The following is a 23015-nucleotide window of genomic DNA, read 5'->3' on the forward strand; positions in this document are numbered from 1 at the left end:
AGTTATGCGACCCCCCAAGCCAAGAAACTATAGAACTTTTAGAAGATATCTGAGGGCAGCCCTGTATAGGGAAGTTTTTTTTAAAAAAAGCTTAATGTTTTATTATGTTTGTATATATTTTGGAAGCTAAATTTCATCGGATAAATATTGGGGAGTATGCAAAAGCAGGTGGGGAACAAACACGAATTTCACCTTTGTAAAGTAGGCTAGAATCTGCGCATCTCTCCCTAACCTCCCACCCAAGCAAGCAAGAACTCAAGAACACATTCGGCAGCCAAAGCACTCAAGGAAGTTGTGAAGCACGGCCCGGTGAGAGTTTTAAGGGCCAGACAGCGAACCCTGGAGGGCCACATTCTGGGCCCAGGCCTGAGGTCCCCCACCACTGATGCATTTCATTCCCAATCCAATAATTGGGTTTTGCGTTTTTGTTCTGCACAACTAGGAAACTTTCAGCAAAATGTTGCCTTCAGGCAGGAAGGGGAAATGTAAGGATGCAATGGGCAGTGGGGGATGCATTTGCAGGGCAGCGTTGATAGAGATCACGAGGAAAGGTCATAGCTACGCAGGGCACAGAAATATCACCCCCTCGATCTTTTGCAGATTGTATTTCCACAACTATGAGGACCTATTCATTATGAAGTGACACGACTGATTTATACCGCTGCATTGCAGTGTGTGTGTGTGTGTGTGTGTGTGTGGCAAGTCTCTGCTCCAAGGAGCTTACAGTCTGCGCTGAGACAATGAGGAGAGTCAACAGAGGGAGAGGAGAGGCAAGGATAAAGAGTGAATGAATGTGATTTAGTGCCATTGCGTATAAGGCGTTTCAGTAGGGCTAATGGGTTAAGTTAAGGACATGCGGGTGGGTTAAACCAGAGAACCTAGGGGCTTGCTGATCGGAAGGTTGGCGGTTCGAATCCCCACGACGGGGTGAGCTCCCGTTGCTCGGTCCCAGCTCCTGCCCACCTAGCAGTTCAAAAGCACGTCAAAGTGCAAGTAGATAAATAGGTACCACTCCGGCGGGAAGGTAAACGGCATTTCCGTGTGCTGCTCTGGTTCGCCAGAACAGCTTAGTCATGCTGGCCACATGACCAGGAAGCTGTACGCCGGCTCCCTCGGCCAATAAAGCGAGATGAGCGCCGCAACCCCAGAGTCATCCATGACTGGACCTAATGGTCAGGGGTCCCTTTACCTTTAAGGACATGGCAGAAGAATCACAGAGTTGGAAGGAATCCTGAGGACCATCTAGTCCTGCAGGGCAGGAATATGCAGCTATGAGGCTTCAAGGGGTGGTGGCAGTGGGGAACTTGGCGGGAGAAAGAGAGAGAGGCGATAACGTGTTGATATTCTGCGAGCGAGGGATTTAGAAAACGAACATGTCTGGAATCCACTTTCTGCATGAGATTCTGGATTGTTCACCAACTGCGCCTTGACAATGCAAGGATTTTTGCTTGTGCAGCAGAACTGCCAACTCCCCCCCCCCAATCGTGCACTCCACACCCTCCCCAAATTTGCTCCAAAGGGTTGACGTAGCCCCTAGAGCAGATTTAGAGGGTGAATAGGGGGTGGGGGGCACCAACAGAACAAGAGACTTAGCGCTGGGTTGGATTCCGTCCTCTGTAAATTCACAGAGGTAGGCCAATGTTGGTTACAGGAAATGAAACAACCAGGTCATGCTCCTTTCCTGAAAGCTAATGACAACAACTGTGCAATACAGAGTTGTGGGAGGGAGAGAACAGCCACACCCAGACAGGCTGGCCACCTATATCAGTGTTCGTTTGGCATCATTATAATTAAGCATAACAATTTCTCTGGCACATTACTGCATCCAAATCTTTTATTCATGCAACCAATATGACAGGAGGGGGATAGGCTGAGGGAGACATTGCCTCTGAGCCACGCAGCAAGTTTTATTACTGAATGGTCAGCCATTTGAACTAGGATCTCCCGCGACAGTTCTCATCGCTGTCAGACGCAACAGACTTCTGAATACCAGTTGCTGAGAAATGCGGGAGGGCCAAGTGCTGTTGTGCTGAGGTCCAGCTTGTAGGCTGCCCACAGACTGGCCATTGTGAGGAAGAGGATGCTGGAATAGATAGGCCGTTGGCCTGATCTAGCAGGGTTTGTATTGTGTTCTTATTAGGGGTTCACCAACCCTGCCTATCCCCTTACCCATTGTACACCTCATCCAAATCCCCCATCCCCTCACAGCTTGCCCAATCCCAGGATCCCACTTCTGACACCACTCATGGAGAAGGGAACGAAGAGAAAGTCTTTCTCCCCTTCGTCCTGTGCTGATCCCGACAGATGGAAGGGTGCATTTTGAAATGCAAACTTCCTTCTGATGATGGTGGTGGCAGACAAAGGGGGGGGGGGAAACAATTCCCTCTCCTTGGTGACAACGATGCCTGCTCGCTCTAGATCACCCCCCTCCACCTGTTAGCTTGCTTGCTCAGCTGGGCTGCCTGCTTTCTCGGACCCCAGACTTCCCTTACCCTGCTGTGCAAGCACGTGAACAAGTACAGAAAGCCCCCACCCCATATCAGATGTCAAGGAGATGAGTAACTGTATAACCTTTAGAAAACAGCTGAAGGCAGCCCTGTAAAAAGAAGCTTTTTAATGGTTTAATGTTTTAGTATGTTTTTATATACAGGTGAAACTCGAAAAAATACAATATCGTGGAAAGGTTCATTTCTTTCAGTAATTCAACTTAAAAGGTGAAACTAATATGTGAGATAGACTCATGACATGCAAAGCGAGATATGTCAAGCCTTTATTTGTTTTAATTGCGATGATTATGGCGTACAGCTGATGAGAACCCCAAATTAACAATTTCAACTTTGGGGGTTTTCATCAGCTGCATGCCATAATCATCACAATTATAACAAACAAAAGGCTTGACATGTCATGAGTCTATCTCATATATTAAACTCCAGTAGCTAATGAAAACAATTGCTTACATAAATGGACTTTTCCACGATATTCTAATTTTTCGAGTTTCACCTGTATGCTGGAAGCCACCCTGAGTGGCTGGGGTCAACCCAGTCAGATGGACGGGGCATTATTATTATTATTATTATTATTATTATTATTAATGTGGGTGGAGGCGGCAACAACCAAGGGAACACGAGAAAGCCAGCCTGGGCCACCCACCTGCCCACTCAATTGTTTCCTCTGCTCACTGGAGCTGCTGGCCTGCTTGTTTTGCTCAAACGTTCCATTTCATCTTACAAAAATGCTGTATAATATTATGTAATAGTAAGATAGGTCTCCACCGCTCCACACAGATTTGCTGCACTTCCATTGTCAAATCAGGAGTGGGTGGGGCACGGCTGAAAAGGCTTTTGGCAGTAAAGAAATTAAGAATTCAGGTTCTGCCAGTGCTGCCCATAACTGGTACTGGAAGACCAGCGTCGAAGGTGGGCGAGAACGATTTGCTGGTGTTCTCCACGAAGTTTTATTTCCAGCCCCAGGTAGCCCTGCCCAGAGCAGTGCCATGGCATATAGCTGGGAAAACCAAGGGACTAGAAACTTGTGCAGACTTGGCGTAGAGATGAGTAAGAATTCAAACACCCATTGATTTCATTGGACCCAGTGGTCTTCTGGGGTTCCTGGAAAGCGAATGTGGGCTCCTCACACCAACAGAGGTGACCAAATTCACTTGAAAGACAGTTTAGCCACTACTATTTGTGTCCCCCTGTCACACACAGCCACTCTTGGTGTGGGGCAACAGCTAGACCCAACAGGCCCAGTTAGCACCGCATATAAATTTATTGGGCAACTGGCACACATCCCAGAATGCATTGCAATACTCATCAGTCCTGTGGCAAATGTATAGGCTTCCCTTAATACGGAAGTCAACAGAGGAAAAATTCCCTGCAGAGTGTTTGAAAACCACCGACTTAACCTAAAGAATCGAGGAACTGGAGGTTTCTTTCTTGTGCGGGCCACGGGCAGACAGCGCTCTCTTTAGTTTTGCCCAGAGCACAGCATATATAAGGACTGCTCCTACAATATGAGCCTGTTCTATATGTATTTATTTTAGAAGACTAATATTTCCCACATCATAGACCCGAGAGGCTCTCAGAAGATTCTCAGAATAAAAACAACATCCATGTCCGGTTTCAGCAACAACAGAAATAACACGGCGCCCCTAGGGTGCCCAGATTATTCCGCTGGCATTTCCTGCCCTCCTTCGTGGTCTCCCCAGGTGTTAACTATTGGCCTCTGCCTACAAGGGAGCAGAGCCCACAGACAAACTGAGCTGCTATGAACATCAAAAGTCAGGTGGGAGGCAACAAGATAAAGGTCTTTATTGGCTGTGGTGCTGCATATCTGGGACGCTTTCCCCAGACAGGCTTGCCTGGTACCCAAACTGATGTTGGTACTAGGCAAGAGACATTTGCTTATTTGCCCAGACATTCCAACTTTTTCTTTAATGAAATGGCTTTGCTAGGGTTTTGTCATCTGTCTATGGCCTGCTGGTTTTGTGACTTCACTGAAGAAGAAGAGTTTGGATTTGATATCCCGCTTTATCACTACTTGAAGGAGTCTCAAAGCGGCTAACAATCTCCTTTTGCCCTCCTCCCCCACAACAAACACTCTGTGAGGTGAGTGGGGCTGAGAGACTTCAGAGAAGTGTGACTAGCCCAAGGTCACCCAGCAGCTGCATGTGGAGGAGTGGAGACGCGAACCCGGTTCACCAGATTACGAGTCTACCGCTCTTAACCACTACACCACACTGGCTCACTGGTCTTGTTTATTTATTTTGATTTGAATTTGCTGCACTAGGAAAAAATATGTTTCACTGTGGACCTCAAGCTTAAACATTTATTAAAAACAAAACGTAACAATAAAGACGAGCCGCAAAGCGGCTAAACTGAGACCCAGGCTCATAGCATCGTAAATTTGAAGGCAGGATGAAAAGGATTATTTGTCATCAAGGTAAGGCATCAGTCATCTATGGTGGAATGTAGTCCAGATACCAGCACTCTTGGCTTTTACCAGATACAGCAATTATTATTAACTTTGGCATTGAGACTAGGCAAGGAACTGATTTGTTTCCTAATGATATAACCGTATCTGATACTTCTCCTCTTCCCTCACCTGCAAATCTTGGAGTCTGCCCAGACTAGGAATGAAGAGGTCTCATGTGACACTTTGCCATGCTGCAGCACTGAGTATTTTTTTTTTAATTAAAAAATGAAAAGTTTCTAGTCCTCATGGTAGCACAATAGCTTTTTTTGGAAAGAGGTTTTGTCACCCCAAACTTTGCACAAATATGGGAGATATTCAACTGAATGGTTGTGCTAGTGCAAGGATAATACTATCACAATAGGATGGAAGAGGGAATGCAGAGTGATATGAACATTGCTGTCACCCAGCAAGGGCAAGGCAATTATTAGATTCTTATTAGTGTAGCTTAAGGATCAAACCAGGTGGCGCTGTGGGTTAAACCACAGAGTCTAGGGCTTGCTGATTAGAAGGTCGGCGGTTCGAATCCCTGCCTCCCGTTGCTCGGTCCCAGCTACTGCCCACCTAGCAGTTCGAAAGCACGTCAAAAGTGCAAGTAGATAAATAGGGACCGCTCCGGCGGGAAGGTAAACGGCGTTTCCGTGCGCTGCTCTGGTTCGCCAGAAGCGGCTTTGTCATGCTGGCCATGTGACCTGGAAGCTGTCTGCAGACAAACGCCGGCTCCCTCGGCCCATAGAGCGAGATGAGCGTCGCAGCCCCAGAGTCGGACACGACTGGACCTGATGGTCAGGGGTCCTTTTGCCTTTACCTTTAAGGATCAAATAACTGAGTTCTATGTTGCTGCTGGAGTAGCAGCCATGTTGCACAGGGATGGGACATGCACAGTGCAGGTCTCTTGGCTGGGTGCTTGCAAGCGCATGAAACGGACCCTTCACAATTACTTTTAACACACACAAACATACCGTTTAGTGCACAGAAACTTAAGAGCAGCCCTGCTGGAACAGACCAAAGGCTGATCTAGTTCCTCATCTCGTTTCTCACAGGGGCACATGGGAAATCCATACAGCAAAGCAGGAGAGAAATAGCCCTCTCCCAGTGCTGTGCCCCACCGACTGGTATGCAGAGTCATAATGCGGATCCTGAACGTTATATGGAAGACTCCCTGGAAAAGACCCTGATGCTGGGAAAGATGGAGGGCACAAGGAGAAGGGGACAGCAGAGGACGAGGTGGCTGGGCAGTGTTCTCGAAGCTACTAACATGAGTCTGGCCAAACTGCGAGAGGCAGTGGAAGACAGGAGTGCCTGGCGTGCTCTGGTCCATGGGGTCACGAAGAGTCGGACACGACTTTGTTGTTGTTCAGTCGTTCAGTCGTGTCCGACTCTTCGTGACCCCATGGACCAGAGCACGCCAGGCACACCTATCCTTCACAGCCTCTCGCAGTTTGGCCAAACTCATGTTAGTAGCTTCAAGAACACTGTCCAACCATCTCATCCTCTGTCGTCCCCTTCCCCTTGTGCCCTCCATCTTTCCCAACATCAGGGTCTTTTCTAGGGAGTCTTCTCTTCTCATGAGGTGGCCAAAGTACTGGAGCCTCAATTTCAGGATCTGTCCTTCTAGTGAGCACTCAGGGCCGATTTCCTTGAGAATGGATAGGTTTGATCTTCTTGCAGTCCATGGGACTCTCAAGAGTCCTCCATATATATCCTCCATGCATATGTGAAGAAGTACAGTAAATCCTTTTGTCTGTTCGGATGTCCCACTTCTCAGCTTCCTTGAATGACCCCAGCTAGTGTGTACGTTAGAGAGAGAAAATGAGGGGGCGGGGGGAGGACACATTTTCTCTGTATACTTTTCACACACCATACATAATTTGACCAACCTCAACAATCCACTTTCACTCAGATCGATTCTAAATAGGCCTTCCAACCTTTCTTAGTAGGGGAAGCCTGTGATGAAACCTTGTCACACGAGATGCTTTCAGATCTACACAACAAGTCAAGGCAACAAGCTTATCCCAATATGCCCCATGACCCAGGCAGAGTCACGGCCAAACCACATGGACGCCTGGCAGCTCCCAGCACTTTGGGCCAAATTCCTTTCCCCCTGAGCATCTGGGTGGTGCTTCTGCAACAGGAACACCAATGAGAGCCCAGCAAACAGCCCGGACATGTCTGTGCAGGGTACAGCAAAACAAACCAGCAATCAGATCTCTCCATCTAACAGGCAGAAGCGTGGGAAGGCTCAAGGAGAAGTCTTGAGGACCTGGCTGTCCTGATTCAAGGCTTACGCAAGAGGAGCCCATCCTCCTCCTTTACAAGGGGATGGTGAAATGGCGTGGAGTGCTCAATCCCCACCTCGTTTTTGGGAAAGGCTTTATTATGGCTCTCCTGTAAAAGCGTCCTCCTAGCAGGCGTCAGGGCTGGGAGTCCTGCGGCTCGAAGCCAAACAAAGGGAAACTTGTTTTCAAGAAACCAGAAGTCCCAGGCTGTCTTCAAATAAACACAAGCCTCTCGCATCTCATTCGCAGTTAATACATTTTCTGGGCGGCCCCAGGACAGGAATAATATCCAAGACAGAGAGAGTAATAAGAAGAACAGAGGGGAGGGAGGCATGGCAGGCACAGAATATCCCAGGCCTATTAAGTATGGAGGAAGGAGGGCTTGGGCTGTCTCCAAACTGACAGATTCTGGAGGCTTGTGTGTGCAAAGAGGGGGGTGGCAGAAAGAAAGAAAGAAAGAAAGAGAGAGAGAGAGAGAGAGAGGTAGCCAGGAAAGACCTTAGCATTTGGTACAGGGGTTCAGAGATTCCCTTGATCTTTTCCCCCCATCACCACCTCAACCCTTTGTGCCGCAAGCTCAGGATTAAAGGCCCGTTGAAGCCTTTCTTGCCTTCCCCCCCACCCCTCCCCAGATTCTTTTCAGCGACGAAGGAGTGGAAATCAATGCAAACGACTCCTTTGACTGCGGGGGAGGCAAGTCACTCCCCCTCTTTTCTTACATATTGTTTTGCTCACAGCAATCGCAGGAAGTGTGTGTGTGGGGGGGATTAAAATCTCCTGGAATAAGAGGAATGCGCCCCACTGCACCCCGAGTCCGTTTGCGCCATCCGCTTTCCCAGCAGCAGCAGCAGCAGCAGCAAAGAAAGGCGAGGAGGAGAGAAAGTAGCAGCGTCCCCCTCCCCAATCCCGAAGACGTCTCTTACCCAGAGAGCAACCAGCTGTTCCACTAACCTTTTAGCAACAACAATAACAGCCTTCAAGCCAGCTGGGGAGGCGGAGGCAGGCGAGGGCTCGCAGCGCTGCTGGGAATTGTAGTCCTCTCCGCCTGCTCGTAAATGGGCAGGAGCGCAGCGCAGAGACTGCATCTCCCAAAGAGCCGCGCGAGGCAGGGGAGGCCGCTAAGGATTGTGGGTTTCGTAGTCCCAAGGCTCGGAGAAACAAGGGGAGGATGGGGCCCGGGGGACTCCAAGTTCCAGGGAGCAGCATTGGCTGGGGGGGGGGGGACGGGACGGGACGGGACATGGGCGCAGTTTGCTGGAAGGAGACCATGCAGGAGGGCGCTCAAGTTGCCCAAGAGAGGAATCCTGAGAATACTTTTGTAGAGCTTCTGGCCTGGGTGTTTTATGAACATTGCTAAGTAGTTTACACGCGGGATCGTGGGGGGGGGGAGCAATTGCACGGATGGAAAAGAGACGTGAAAAGCACAACGATGGAGCACAGACAAATAGGAAGGAATAGGCGGGGGAACGCGTGCAAAAATGTGCAGCTCCATGCATGCATGTATTATACACACAACGACATGCACATGGAGAGTTTATACAAGCAGTCAGAGATGGAAGGGATAAATAAGCACACAAATAAGCAGAAACAAATGCGCCTGCACCCGCAGGTGTGCGAAACTCTAGAGAGGCATTCTCAAATGCCACGCAAAACCCGCAGAGAGCGAAATCGTGCACAGGAAGTCGGTGCCATGTGTGATGACTCATCGCCATAGCCAAACTGCACCTGTTCTGGTGTAATTGATAGGAAAAGATGTGCGGTATGCAATGCAAAGCTCTTGGTGTTTCGCGCAAAAGCTGTTGCCTGCCTCCAAAGCCTCAGACAAGTTTCACCTGCCCCTTCTGCTACCGTATTCGTTCCCTTCTCCATTTTTGGGGTCTTCGGTTTTCCTGTTCCCTGTTCCTTGGAATTGCTGGCTTTCAAGTTGTTTCTCCTCCTGACCTGGTGTAGCTTTAGGAATTGGCGGGGTTTGGTGCATTAGGCACTTCTGATCTATGCTCCGAGCATTGCAACTTTGTGCCCCCCCCCCCCCCCCGCGCAGGGAAGTCCTAGAATTTGCCCACATTTATCTAAATTAACTTGCTAAAGGACTCAGGACGTCCCAGGACCTATTGCTGAATGTGGCAACTTGGGTTTTTGCAAAGCTCAGTGTTATTTACTGAGCTGAATCACTCCGTTTACTTGCGGAGGAGCTGAGCTCTTGCATGGTACTGCTTTGATTTTAGCAAGACCTTTACCACAACTTCATTGACGGGGAAAGTCACCAGAATGAGGTAGAAGCTAGGGGATAAGGATTTCAAGGTGAAAGCAGGGTTTTGTACTCCTACAACATGGATATTGACTAGAACACAACAACATGCACACATGCACACAAAAAGAGGGTTGGAAATGTTTCAGGTTTGCAGGATCTATATTATTGGTGTTTTTGGCATTGTTATTAACATGATAAGAATTAAGGGAGAGTATCTGTGATTAGAAGGAGACTCTTGAGAGTCCCATGGACTGCAAGAAGATCAAACCTATCCATTCTTAAAGAAATCAGCCCTGAGTGCTCACTAGAAGGACAGATCCTGAAGTTGAGGCTCCAGTACTTTGGCCACCTCATGAGAAGGGAAGACTCCCTGGAAAAGACCCTAATGTTGGGAAAGATGGAGGGCACAAGGAGAAGGGGACGACAGAGGACGAGATGGTTGGACAGTGTTCTCAAAGCTACTAACATGAGTTTGACCAAACTGCGAGAGGCAGTGAAGGATAGGGATGCCTGGCGTGCTCTGGTCCATGGGGTCACGAAGAGTCGGACACGACTGAACGACTGAACAACAACAACAATAATCTGTGATTAGGGACAGGTGAATCTGTCCTTTACAGTTTCTCACATTTTCTCAGTTCCCTAATCTTCAATTCATTTGTCCTCATTTCCACAGGAGTTTGCAAATTCTGTTTCGAAAAGTCCTCATGAAAATTCACCAGCGCTTTAATGTGCTTTAATGTCCTAACACGTACATTTTTGTATACATTTTCCCCAATGTTCACATTGTTTTGCAAAGTGGATTTCCCCCAAGGTTTATATTTCCCCTAATATAACCCATGGTTTAAAAGTTATTTCCACTAATACATAGTCTAGGCACGTGTCATCTTGGTATATTTTGGTGCACGTTACTTGCAGTGCATTGCAAAATTTGAAAAAGTGTGAATTTTGAAAGAAAGACACCTGCACTTCAGTTCACGTCGTGTTTCAGAAAGTGCCAAATAGGTAGATTAACCTTTCATTGTGAGCCAAATAGGATTTCCCTCCCATCCTTATCGTGAATGACAGCAACCTGACTCCCAGCACCAGTGTTTGATACTCATTCTATTAGCCTAATTCCATTGGATGGGTTCATTTCCTTCTCCTCACGCTTTTCCCTGGCTATTGTGAAGGGGAGATACCATTGCTACAAACCCAGCAACAGTGAAAGGAGGAGGAGGAGGAGGCGAGGTCATCCATGCTCCTATGCCTAACAGAAGCCTGACAAAAGATAGGGGAGAAAATTAAGCTTCCTCCGTCTCCATGCCAGGAAAAATGTCATCTGGAAAATGTCAACGAGATAGGCTGCTGACTAAAGCAGGAAAGCAGAGCCAATCCAAACATTGGCGGCACCGCTAGGTGGGGGCGAGAGGGAGGCCTTGTCACCTACTTCCTTGAAAGAAAGATTACCTAAAAATAATGCAGATAAACCTATAACTACTTCCTTAGGCAATACTAAATATTACAGTACAATACTTTTTCAAATAAATTTTAAATTTCTTCCAATCTTCTTCCACCGTCTCTTCTCCTTGATCGCGGAGTCTCCCATTCAGTTCGGCAAGTTCCATAAAGTCCAGCATCTTCATTTGCCATTCATCTATAGTTGGTAAATCTTGAGTCTTCCCATTTTTAGCGAGTAGTAGCCTTGCAGCAGAATCTAAAATAACTGTTGTTGGGACATTTCATTCTGAATCTGCTGGACAGAGCCAGACAGAGGATGATGACGGGTGGATGTCCTCCTGTCTCCCTAACATAAATCTCAGCTATGCCCATCCTGGAGCATATGAGTAACCCTGCTGGTTCCTGTCAGGCAGATGGGCTCATGGGAATCATTATGAAGCATCCTGCAGCTTTAAACGGAAATGGCAGCACAAAAACAGCATTCCTGTTGTTTCAGATCCCACTTGGAAGAAGCGTCCAGACTAGATGATTGAGCAGGAGCTGCTACCCAGTGTTAGAAACTGAGATATGAAAGCCAGGAGCTAAATGACACCTTAAACCTAGGTTATAGGCGCACTTTTTTAGTACAAGAATACAAAGCTGAAAATGAATGAACTGCAGTATTATGTTCCCTTTTTACATGGTCTAGTCCTCATCTGAAGACTGCAAAAAACAACAACAACACAAACAAAAACAAAGCCATGCTTCTCCTGCCCACCCCACCACCCTAATATTCTTAAGAGGGTCTCTTCTCCATTCTTCAGAGAGTGGCTGGAAGTGGGGAGGCAGAACAAGCTCCTCCTCGATAGAAAAATAACTGAGCACTGAACAAAGGTGCAAAAGAAAAACTCACACCCCAGTTAACAGTGGCCCATAAAAGTACGCTTCCTGCAGAGTCAAAAGAAGAAGAAAAAACGCAACAGAAACTGACTTGGCTGAAGCAGGCCACCAGGAGTAAAAGAAAAAAGGCTTTTCTAATCTAGACTTTAATTTTAAGCAAATGAAGTTAGAACTCCCTGTTAGCTGCTAGCCTTCTCTCAGAGACTCTTTTTAAACTAATTCCAAATACGCTTTATCATGAAAATGATGTATAGGTGGTATTTAACTCTGGTTAAGTTGGCAAAAATGTATCATGGTCAATGTAACAAATGCTGGAAATGTAAGCAAGTAGAAGGGACATTTTTTCATATGTGGTAGATGTGCCCGAAAGTGGAAGACTTCTGGGAGAAGATATACAATGAGTTGAAAAAGGTGTTGAAAAACACATTTAGTAAAAAAAAACCAGAAGCCTTTTTACTGGGTATTTTAAACCATGAAATCCCAAGAGAAGATAGAACAGTCTTTATGTATGCCACAACAGCAGCAAGAATTTTATTAGCTAAAAACTGGAAGACAGAGGATCTACCAACGATTGAAGAATGGCAGATGAAAATGATGGACTATATGGAGCTTGCTGAACTGACTGGGAAACTCCGAGACCAAAGGGATGATGCGGTGGAGAAAGATTGGAATAAATTTAAAGTATATTTAAAGAAGTATGCTAAAATTAGTATTTAAAACAAGCAGGGAGAAACAGGTAGGCAGCAGATATAGAAGTTAGATAAGTGATAGTTATAGATGAAGTAATGTTAAAGTTATTAAAGAAGAGAAGTTGATTTGTGTATTAATATGAGAATAGAAAAAGGCAAAGAAATTACTAAAGATGATTTACAAGGGAAGCAGACGGAAAGGGCGTGAGGAAGTCAACTCACAATGTTTTAAAAGAGGGTTAGATAGATTTTGTGAGGAAAACCCCCTCCCCGCTACGGCCAGCGTCGCAGGAGCATTTAGAGTACAGGGATCCACGTCCGCTGTTTACGAGCTCCTCCTCCCCCTCTTCCAGTGGGAGCTCGCATTCTTCGCATTCCTCAGGCAGGGACGGAGAGGGGGAGACAGGAAGGTGATGCAGGGGCTTAGAAGGGGTCAGAGAGCCTCCACAGCACAGGGAAAGCAGAGATAGAGGTCAGGTTCCCACGCTACGTGGGAGGTCACAGGAGGGAAGAAGGAGGGGTTTCAGGGTTCCGAGGCTTTTCTGCTGGAAGAGAAACCGAAAGAGTTCATTCCTGGACACTGCTGAGCATTGAGAGGACGCTTGAGACTTTGCTTTGCTGTACATAGCTTGCACAATAAAGAACTTAGTTTTTAGAAGTGCTTTGCCTTGGACTGTTACTCATGAGCAACCACTAAGCGTCCTTACAGCTTTAAATAAGTGTTTTTATTAATCTCATTTGTTTTGTATTTTGTTGTAATGTTTTTTTGTTGTTGTATGTGTAGTTTGTTTGTGTTTTGTTAAAAATCAATAAATTTCTGGAAAAAACAAAAACAAATATGCTTTATCAAAGAACTCACACTCCCAACCTCCAACACTCCCCAAAACTCCCAACAAGAAACTGCTTTCCAACAGAGCCTTATATACACAGAGTAACGCCCACACTTCGGGAAATTAAGAATTAAGAACAAAACACCGGCACCTGTTTCTTCTGTTTCTTCAAGAGACAGTACTGACATCAGACCGGCTCAGGTGCAATTTTGGTCACTCAAATAAAACCCAACACTCTTTTCCTTGCACTCTGCAGTTTTAATCTGAAATTTCAGATGAGGTTCTGCTCCCAGAGCTCAGAAACTACTGGCACTAATGAAATTCCCTGTTGCAAAATGCGCCTAGAAAAAATGGGAGTTTTGAACACTGCTGCTACCCTTGTGGGCGCTGGCAGAGAGGACTACCATTTTGGACCCATAAGCCTGATTCCCAGAGGGCACAACCCTGCTTATGTGCTTTGGCCAGAGTTAATTCTGACGGTGCACCGCACAGGTTTTGCTCAGCGGAAGAGAAGATACAGCAAGAAATATCTGCCGCTATAAGCCTTTGGTTGTTATAGCTGCTTGGGGCCTCGTGCCGTAAAAAGCAACAAGAGTCTTGTTGGGTTTTAAGCAGGAGTTGGAGTATCTTGAGAGAGTGCTTTAAGATCCCACAGAGCCCCATGTCAGCAGCTTTCAGGCTAGCACGGAGCGCGTGGATGTGTGCTGAGAGTGCATGAGTGTGTGCGCCTATGCGCTGGTGGGTAGGCTGAGGGCGTCGTAACTTGGACATAAAAAATGTTTTCCTGCGCCCCGGCATGCTGTGGATGGGGCTGCCGTTTGGAGGATGGTGACGCAGCAGAGTGCTAAAAAACAGAGACCACGGCTTGATAGGGACCTAATTAAGTCTTCGATCCGGCTGGCTCATCTGCCTCTCATTAGTGCCTCTGATGCCAGGCCTGGCACTAAAGTGAACAGAAGGGGTTGTTGGCTCAGCATTCTGTGGCCAGCCCCGCACTGAGTGCCAGCTCGCCTCGTCTCGGCAGGCTGCTCCTGTCCTCCTCTGGCCTGCCAATCACTGGGCTTAAAGTGAAAATGCTCATCAGAAGAACATTTGGCAGTGCAGTATTCATCCAGCATCATCTATCTATCTATCTATCTATCTATCTATCTATCTATCTATCTATCTATCTATCTATCTGTCATCTCTGCCTGCCTTCAATTTGTTACTGAGGCAAGTTAAAGGATTTGATTTACTGTTTTTCTCGTTCTTCATGTCATACAGAACGAGGAAACCTGGAAATACAACCCTGATATTTAAACTGGACTAATAATTCCAGTTACAGGTAGGTAGCCGTGTTGGTCTGCCATAGTAAAAAAAAAAAATTCCTTCCAGTAGCACCTTAGATACCAACTAAGTTTGTTCTTGGTATGAGCTTTCGTTGTTGTTGTTGTTGTTGTTATTATTATTATTATTATTATTATTATTATTATTATTATTATTATTATTATTATGGAGGCTCAGGTTGAAAGCAGACTTTCAGAGTAGCCCCGTGAGAAAGGTTACCAGTGCTCCCATTTAACAGTAGGGGATTTAAGGCTGAGAATGAGGGCTGGTACCACTTCGGAATTGAGGGGCTCACGTGACTTAATGCCCATCTACATACCCTCCAACATTTCTCCAATGAAAATAGGGACGTCAATAATAATAATAATAATAATAATAATAATAATAATAATAATAATAATAATAATAAATACCCCATCCATCGGACTGGGGACTGGGTTGCCCCAGCCACTCTGGGTGGCTTCCAGCATATATAAAAACATACCAAAACATTAAACCATAAAAAAGCTTCCTTTTACAGGGCTGCCTTCCGCTGTTTTCTAAAGGTTGTGTAGTTGGTTACCTCCTTGGCTCAGGGATTGCATAACCATACTCTCCAACGAAAATAGGGAAAGCGGGACATTCCAGGATCAAATCAGAAACTGGGATGGCATCTGTAAATCCAGGACACTTGGAGGGTCTGCATCATAGCTGTCAACTTTTCCCATTTTTTAAAGGGAAATTCCCTTATTTCGAATAGGATTCCTCGCAAGAAAAGGGAAAATCTGACAGCTATGGTCTGCATCCCATCTCCCTGCACTAGATGTTAGGAATCAAGGTTCTAGCTGAGCCTTCTCTATAAAACACTAGTTTTCTCAATGCAGGTTTCCCCCTCCCCGACACGGGAGCATTCAGACATGCAACTTACAGTCTGAAGCAGTACAACACGAGTTTTCCATGTGATCTCCTCCCCGAGTGACTTGCCCAGAGAAAGTATGGCTGGGCCACACGGTAGCCATTTCCTACCTGAACCTCACCATGCTCATTGCCTACATGGATGCTTGGCTGGTATCACTGAAGGCATCTGTGTGTGTGGGGGGGGGATTCAAAAGGCTCCATCGCGCTGCCACATTGCTGGCACATCCTTGTTTGGGGCCAGCTGGTCTGAGCAGACGGCCCTGTTTGGCCAGGCTGTGTGTGAGTGTGGCGAAAGCCAGATGGGACCCATGCCACAGTGAACCAGGCTTTCCTGCAGTGCAAGAGCTCGCTGGCGATGGCTACGCATCTTCACAAGCTCCTTCTTGCACAAAGTTACAGGTTCCATCAAACTAGAGGCCAGTTCACCTGCACCGAGGTGTCAGGGAGCGTGCACCTGTGCAGCAGATGGGCCCTTCCACCTTAACACTCAAATGAGATAATATTGTGGTCATGTGGAGTGCAGAGAGTTTAGAGACCCATTGCTTCCTACGAGCTCCCACCGCAATCCACGGCAACAGGTAGGATTAGCCACAATTATTGTACTGAGAAGATAGGCGTGACCTGATATTTACTGGGCAGCCGACCCAAGGAAAAACTGGTGTTCTCTCTAGCAAAGGCCACCTTCATCTAATATTTTGTAGCCCGTTGCATCCAAACTTCTTCAAAGTAACCTTATTCTCAACAGGTACTTATTTCTTCAATGCAGGGGCATAGCGTGGTGATGGGGACTACCGGGGCGATGGCCCCGGACATATTTTTGTGGGGGGCACTGCTCATGCCGCTCTGCCAGCCCTGTGCCTCTTTGCGGTGTCAGTGGCAAGGGCTGGGCTAGCGTTGTGGGCATGTTCACTCTCCACCCCTAGTGCCTATGTGCCTGCCCCGGGCTCCAGCAAACCACGCTATGTTGCTGCTTCATTGACATTTCCCACACAAGATGATCCTCAGGATCCCTTCCAACTCTACAATTGTTTGATTCTATTATTCAAAGGGCATTACTGGTGGCAACCCAAGAGGAAGCTTTGCAAGAACTGAGCTGCTAGATCAAAGCAGGACTCCTGGAGGTTGAGTCCCAACATTTCTGCAGTTGAATTAACATAAACTTTAGAGAAAAATGTGCACAACTTGTCATAGATTAATAAGCACAGTGGGGCAAAAATCTGTTTTTTTGTTGCTGCTGCTTACGGCATTGTGTGTTGGAAAGCTTTTTGCCGTTTCTGGAATCAACACTACAAAATTCTCTTTCCCTCCCCTGCTCCAGTTACCTCCCCCTTGCATTCTCTACTTCTGCATATATTTATGGGAAATTTTATTTATTGAGAGCCCTTTAAGGATGTGGACACTGCTGTACAATTCAGATCTGCTGCCCTGAGTGGGATATAAATCAAAACAAACAAACCGCTAAATAAAATATGACAACAGGAGAGTGTTTTAGCTTTTAATAGCTCTTCAATAGGATGATACGAATGAACCAAATTATTTGACACAGATGTATTGACTCTGCTTTCAGGAGAGATTGGGGAAGGAGTCCAGATAATGATTCTGAAAAGGACATTATGCAGTTCCACAGTAGAAACTGAACCGCTCTGGACCTGAGATATAAAATAACTGAGAAACATACTCTCTCATACATGTATTGCACAGAAGTACGGTAAGTCCCACTGAATTCAGTAGGGCCGATTCCCAGAAAAGTAACAGGATCACAGTCAAATCTACTGATGGTCATAACCTTGTGCCAGGGGTAGGGAACAAGTGGCTCTTTGTGAAATCATAGAATTGTAGAATTGGAAGGGACCACAAGGGTCAACGAGAAGGCTGTATATTGTCTCCCTGCTTATTTAACTTATATGCAGAATTCATCATGCGAAAAGCTGGGCTGGATGAATCCCAAACTGGAATTAAGATTGCCGGAAAAAATATCAACAACCTCAGATATGCTGATGATACAACCTTGATGACAAAAAGTGAGGAGGATTTGAAGAACCTTTTAATGAGGGTGAAAGAGGAAAGCGCAAAATATGGTCTGAAGCTCAACATAAAAAAAACTAAGATCATGGCCACTGGTCCCATCACCTCCTGGCAAATAGAAGGGGAAGAAATGGAAGCAGTGAGAGATTTCACTTTCTTGGGTTCCATGATCACTGCAGATGGTGACAGCAGTCACGAAATTAGAAGACACCTGCTTCTTGGGAGAAAAGCAATGACAAACCTAGACAGCATCTTAAAAAGCAAAGACATCACCTTGCCGACAAAGGTCCGTATAGTTAAAGCTATGGTTTTCCCAGTAGTAATGTACGGAAGTGAGAGCTGGACCATCAAGAAGGCTGATTGCCGAAGAATTGATGCTTTTGAATTATGGTGCTGGAGGAGACTCTTGAGAGTCCCATGGACTGCAAGAAGATCAAACCTATCCATTCTCAAAGAAATCAGCCCTGAGTGCTCACTAGAAGGACAGATCCTGAAGTTGAGGCTCCAGTACTTTGGCCACCTCATGAGAAGAGAAGACTCCCTGGAAAAGACCCTGATGTTGGGAAAGATGGAGGGCACAAGGAGAAGGGGACGACAGAGGATGAGATGGTTGGACAGTGTTCTCGAAGCTACTAACATGAGTTTGGCCAAACTGCGGGAGGCAGTGAAGGATAGGCGTGCCTGGCGTGCTCTGGTCCATGGGGTCACGAAGAGTCGGACACGACTGAACGACTGAACAACAACAACAATCATTTGTCCTCCTCAGGGGACTTCAGCTCCCATCAGCCTCAGCCAGCATGGTCAATGGATGCCGCACCCCCGTCCTTGCTGTACATGTTGAACTCAGCACTACTTCAAGCCAGCCTGCATCCTCCACACTAACCCATCTGCAGCACAAAAACGTCGTTTCCCCTCAATCTGAAATGGTTCGCCCGCATCCTCAACGTGCTGCTTTCAATCTAGATTGATTCTAGATCCTGCTATCTGCAAGAGTGGGTACAGAGGCCTATCTAGCCTCTCTTGCACCCTTGGCCAGAGGTATCGGTGGCTCTGAAGCCAGGAGAGACCATGGATGAGAAACTCTAAAAACTCCACAAGGGACCAGAGGCATATCGAAGCACCTGTGTGCCTTGCCCAGCCACCCAGAGCAGCAGAGGAGTGGCCCAGGGAACACTTGGATGGGTGGGGAGATGCCTAACCAGAGTGGAGAGGTGTGATTTTTGTGCTCTTTGTGGAGGCCACCACCTAGGTACGCCTCTGGGTGGGTATGGTCATTTGATAGCATTTGAAAACCTGCCCCGCCCCCGCCCCCCGATTAGGTTACCCACACCTTTTGCTTCCCTATGCACATCGCAGACGAATGAAGTAAGAAGTGGGGATTGTGATCTTGCTATATGCCCACCCACAATGTTATTGGACAGGTGTAAATATAGCCCCTCACCCATTGCCAGGGCCACCTACATCCGTTTTCAAATTGAGTTTTTTATTTTTGGAATGAAGCCAGTTTCTCAATAAGTGCTTTTCAGGGGCAAAAAATATGCAGTAGATCTGAACTGTGTGCAGACTACACACACACACACACACACACACACACACAACCAAGTACTAAGTCTGTACTGATGCTAGAATCAAATGTCATGTGTACCCAGTCTAAATGTTCACAGGACCGTAAAAAACATAAGAAAAACCTGCTGGATCAGGCCAGTGGCCCATCTATCCCTGCATTCTGTTTTCACGGTGACCAACCAGATCACTGAAACATAGAATTGTAGAGCTGGAAGGGGATCTGATGGTCACAAGTCCAACCCTCTCCAAGGCAGGAATCTCAACTAATGCATTCATGACAGATGGCCACCCAACCTCTCATTAGAAATGCCTGTGGGAAGCCCACAAGAAGGATATGAGCACAACATTATGCTCCCCTCCTATGGTTTCCAGCAAGTGCTATTGTTAACGGAGAAATCCGAGGGCTCCCTTGGACAAAAAACAAGGACACCAGCCAGGAATACCAGAGCAAAACAGCAGCCAGTAGGCTTGGTCTTTATTTATTTTTTATTTTTATTTATTTATTTTTTTATTAAAGATTTTCTTGGTTTACAAAGTGTGTGTAATCTCTCTCGTATTTTTCCATAAAACATTTTTACAGATCAATTTTAGTTGTTGAGACATTAGGGAGGGAGGGGGGGAAGGAAGTGGGTGGGATGGGTGGGAGGGTGGGGTGGGGAGATGATGTTTCTATTTTCCTTAATATATGTAGGATTTGGTATCAGCGTCGCTTGTGTTGGTTCTTTGTTGTTTGCTTGTGTTTCTTTGGCGGTGAGAGGTCGCGATTGGTGTAGGGTTTGATTGTTCATTTGTGGTTGGCTGTGGTGTTATTTGGTTTCCTGTGTGAGTGGGGTTGGTGGGTGTTTTGAGTCAGGTTAGCCATATTGATTTGTATGCTGTCGGTAGATTTTTGTCATTGTCTTGTTGGGCTGTGTGTGCGATGAAGGGGGACCATACGGGGGTGAAGGTGTCTTCTTCTGTTTGTCCCCGTGCTAGTTTTAGGTTGCTGATTAATTTTTCTAGTAGGGCTGTTTCCCATACTACTTGGTACCATTGGTCCATGTTGACTCCTGACAGGTCTTTCCAGTGTCTGGTTATGATGTTTCTGGTTGCTGAGAGTAGATGGATTATGAGTTCCTTGTGTTGTAAGTGGACATTATTGTCTTGGAAGATGTTTAGTAGAGCCAGTTCTGGGGTGGTTTCTAGCACTTGTTTGGTTATTTTGCATATTTCTCGTATGGTTGTTGTCCTTTATTGAAGACTGTCGCGACAGGTCTCCCACCTGCCACCAGGTGAAACAAGATGGAAGCCCCGTCCAAAAAGAGAACCCACACTTTTATTAGCTGCTAATCCCTATGTTACAACCCCCTCCCAAACTACATCACTAATACATCATGGTTACATCATGAAAGGGGAGGTCTGGTGGCAGTAATCTGAGCGTCCTGGACCCTGCCCCATGCCTCCTCTTGCCCTCAACCAAACAACCATCAAGTGAAAAATAAAAGAGATCTTTACCGGTACATTTCCCTGTTTCCCAGCCGAGTTAATCACACCCTTTTGTCTTCATCTGGGTTTGCTATTTCTGGAATGGCTACCTGTCTGGCACTCAGGTATCAGGATGCCAGGGATTGTCACTTAGGCAGAGGGGCTGTTGGGTAGCTGAGCTCACATGTCTACAGTACAGTGGTACCTCTGGTTATGAACGGGATCTGTTCTGGAGCCCCGTTCGTAACCCGTGACGTGCGCAACCTGAAGCGCCGCATCTGCATATGTGCGTGATGCAATTCAGTGCTTCTGCGCATGCGTGTGACGTCACTGCGTGCTTCTGCGCATGCGCGGCGAACCCGGAAGTAACCCGTTCCATTACTTCCAGGTCGCCGCGGTGCGTATCCCAAACATACGCATCTTGAAGCGTTCGTAACTAGAGGTATGACTGTATATTCATTTCTGAAGTTTTCCCAGTGAGCCAGTACATAGATATATCGATCAGTGAATTCTTACATTTGGTATTGTGCAGCAGAGGCCCTTTGAATAGATAGGAAGAAAATGTGATGACGTGTTTTGTGGGGACAAATGGACAAATCACAAAAGTGATTGTGCTGATTTTGGTAGTGGGCTGCATGTGCATGATATCTGCTGGAGGGGCAACCCCCCCCCACCTATACATACATTCCTGCAACACTATTCAGAGACATTGTACACAGTCATACCTCGGGTTACGGCCACTTCGGGTTGCGCGATTTCAGGTTGCGCACTGCGCCGAACCTGGAAGTACAGTGGTACCTCGGATTACAGATGCTTCAGGTTACAGACTCTGCTAACCCAGAAATAGAACCTCGGGTTAAGAACTCTGCTTCAGGATGAGAACAGAAATTGCGCGGTGGCGGCACGGCAACAGCAGGAGGCCCCATTAGCTAAAGTGGTACCTCAGGTTAAAAATGGTTTCAGGTTAAGAACGGACCTCCAGAACGAATTAAGTTCTTAACCCGAGGTGCTCACTAGAAGGACAGATCCTGAAGTTGAGGCTCCAGTACTTTGGCCACCTCATGAGAAGAGAAGACTCCCTGGAAAAGACCCTGATGTTGGGAAAGATGGAGGGCACAAGGAGAAGGGGACGACAGAGGATGAGATGGTTGGACAGTGTTCTCGAAGCTACTAACATGAGTTTGGCCAAACTGCGAGAGGCAGTGAAGGATAGGCATGCCTGGCGTGCTCTGGTCCATGGGGTCACGAAGAGTAGGACACGACTGAACAACAACAACCGCTGTACTGCATAGCTGTCAAGTTTCGGATTTGAAAATAAGGGATCAGCAGCCTCACCTATCCCGGGGATAGTCACATGGCAGTGGTGGGCGGAGCCAGAAGCAAAAGTGGGCGGCACTGGTGTGAATGCACTCAGTAGGCTTACTGTATTTTGGAAACGCTGCCCGTGGGCTACGACGCCTGTAAGCGCGGGAAATGGCTCCCGCTTGCTTTGAGGCTGCAAGGAGGCGAGGTCTTCCCAGTCCCTGGCCAGCAGGGGGTGGGAGAGGAGCTGCTTCTTTTGAAAAAATGGGAAATTAAAGGGATATAAAAAATAAGGGATAGCAGCGGGAAATGGCTTGAAATAAGGGAGATTCCTGGGGAAAACAGGATACTTGACAGCACTGCTGTACTGGAACGGGTTTCTTCCGGTGTGCAGAAGCGGCACTGCAGGTTGCGAACGCAACCCGAGCGTCCACTGTATTCATTGTGGGCCGTAGCCACCCTTGTCTTCTGTGAATTTGTCCAACCCTTTTTAAAAGCCATCCAAGACCAAACTTGACAGTTGGTATTCACATGATGACGATATGTCTCATCAATCTGAGAGATGCCTTTATTATCTTGGTGCTCCCAACCAAGAGCACAGAACCTGAGACCTACGGCATGCAAGCTGAGCCAGCAATGTGGAACCCAACGCCTTAGCTAGGCTCTGCTTGGGGGATTTTCGTTTCTTGCTAGGAGCCACCTTTCTGGGAACCCCCCCCCCGCCCCCGAGTCCTTCTGTGCCTCCTGGTGCTCGCCATGTTGTTTGGGCAGCCGGCGATTAAGCAAGCCACTGACTGGATAATTGCAGCAGGCTGCACATGGTGGCTGTTGTCACCGGGATTCGGTGTGTTATTGCAGAGTCGCTCTGGCGGGTAATGGCTCTCCGCTGCAGCTGAACGAGCAACACGGAGAGGGCCACCATTCACAGCCTGCAATTATCCAGTCAGTGGCTTGCTTAATCACACTGCTCCTCAGCATCCTCTGGAAGGGCAGGGCAGATGTGGAAGTCCAGCTTTTGCCTCCAGAATCTCCTGGGCTCGTATAACAAGAGACACAGTTTTTATTTCCTGCGTACTGAGTTCCTGCCAGCCTGCGTTGC

General features: G+C 47.0%; 1 protein-coding gene across 2 annotated transcripts in view; it reads right to left on the reverse strand.

The window, feature by feature from the left end:
- CALCOCO1 (calcium binding and coiled-coil domain 1) overlaps positions 1-8320 on the reverse strand; it is a 32173-nt gene extending 23853 nt beyond the window's left edge. The window contains exon 1 of one of the 2 annotated variants that reach the window (XM_033138525.1): positions 8202-8320. The gene's annotated coding sequence lies outside the window, so the exon portion shown is untranslated. Of the gene's footprint in view, positions 1-8173 lie in introns of both variants that reach the window. The other variant, XM_033138524.1, reaches the window with a different exon arrangement.
- Between the last annotated feature and the right edge of the window lie 14695 nt (positions 8321-23015).

This window comes from Lacerta agilis, chromosome 2, assembly GCF_009819535.1.
Source record: "Lacerta agilis isolate rLacAgi1 chromosome 2, rLacAgi1.pri, whole genome shotgun sequence".
NCBI classification, from domain to species: domain Eukaryota; kingdom Metazoa; phylum Chordata; class Lepidosauria; order Squamata; family Lacertidae; genus Lacerta; species Lacerta agilis.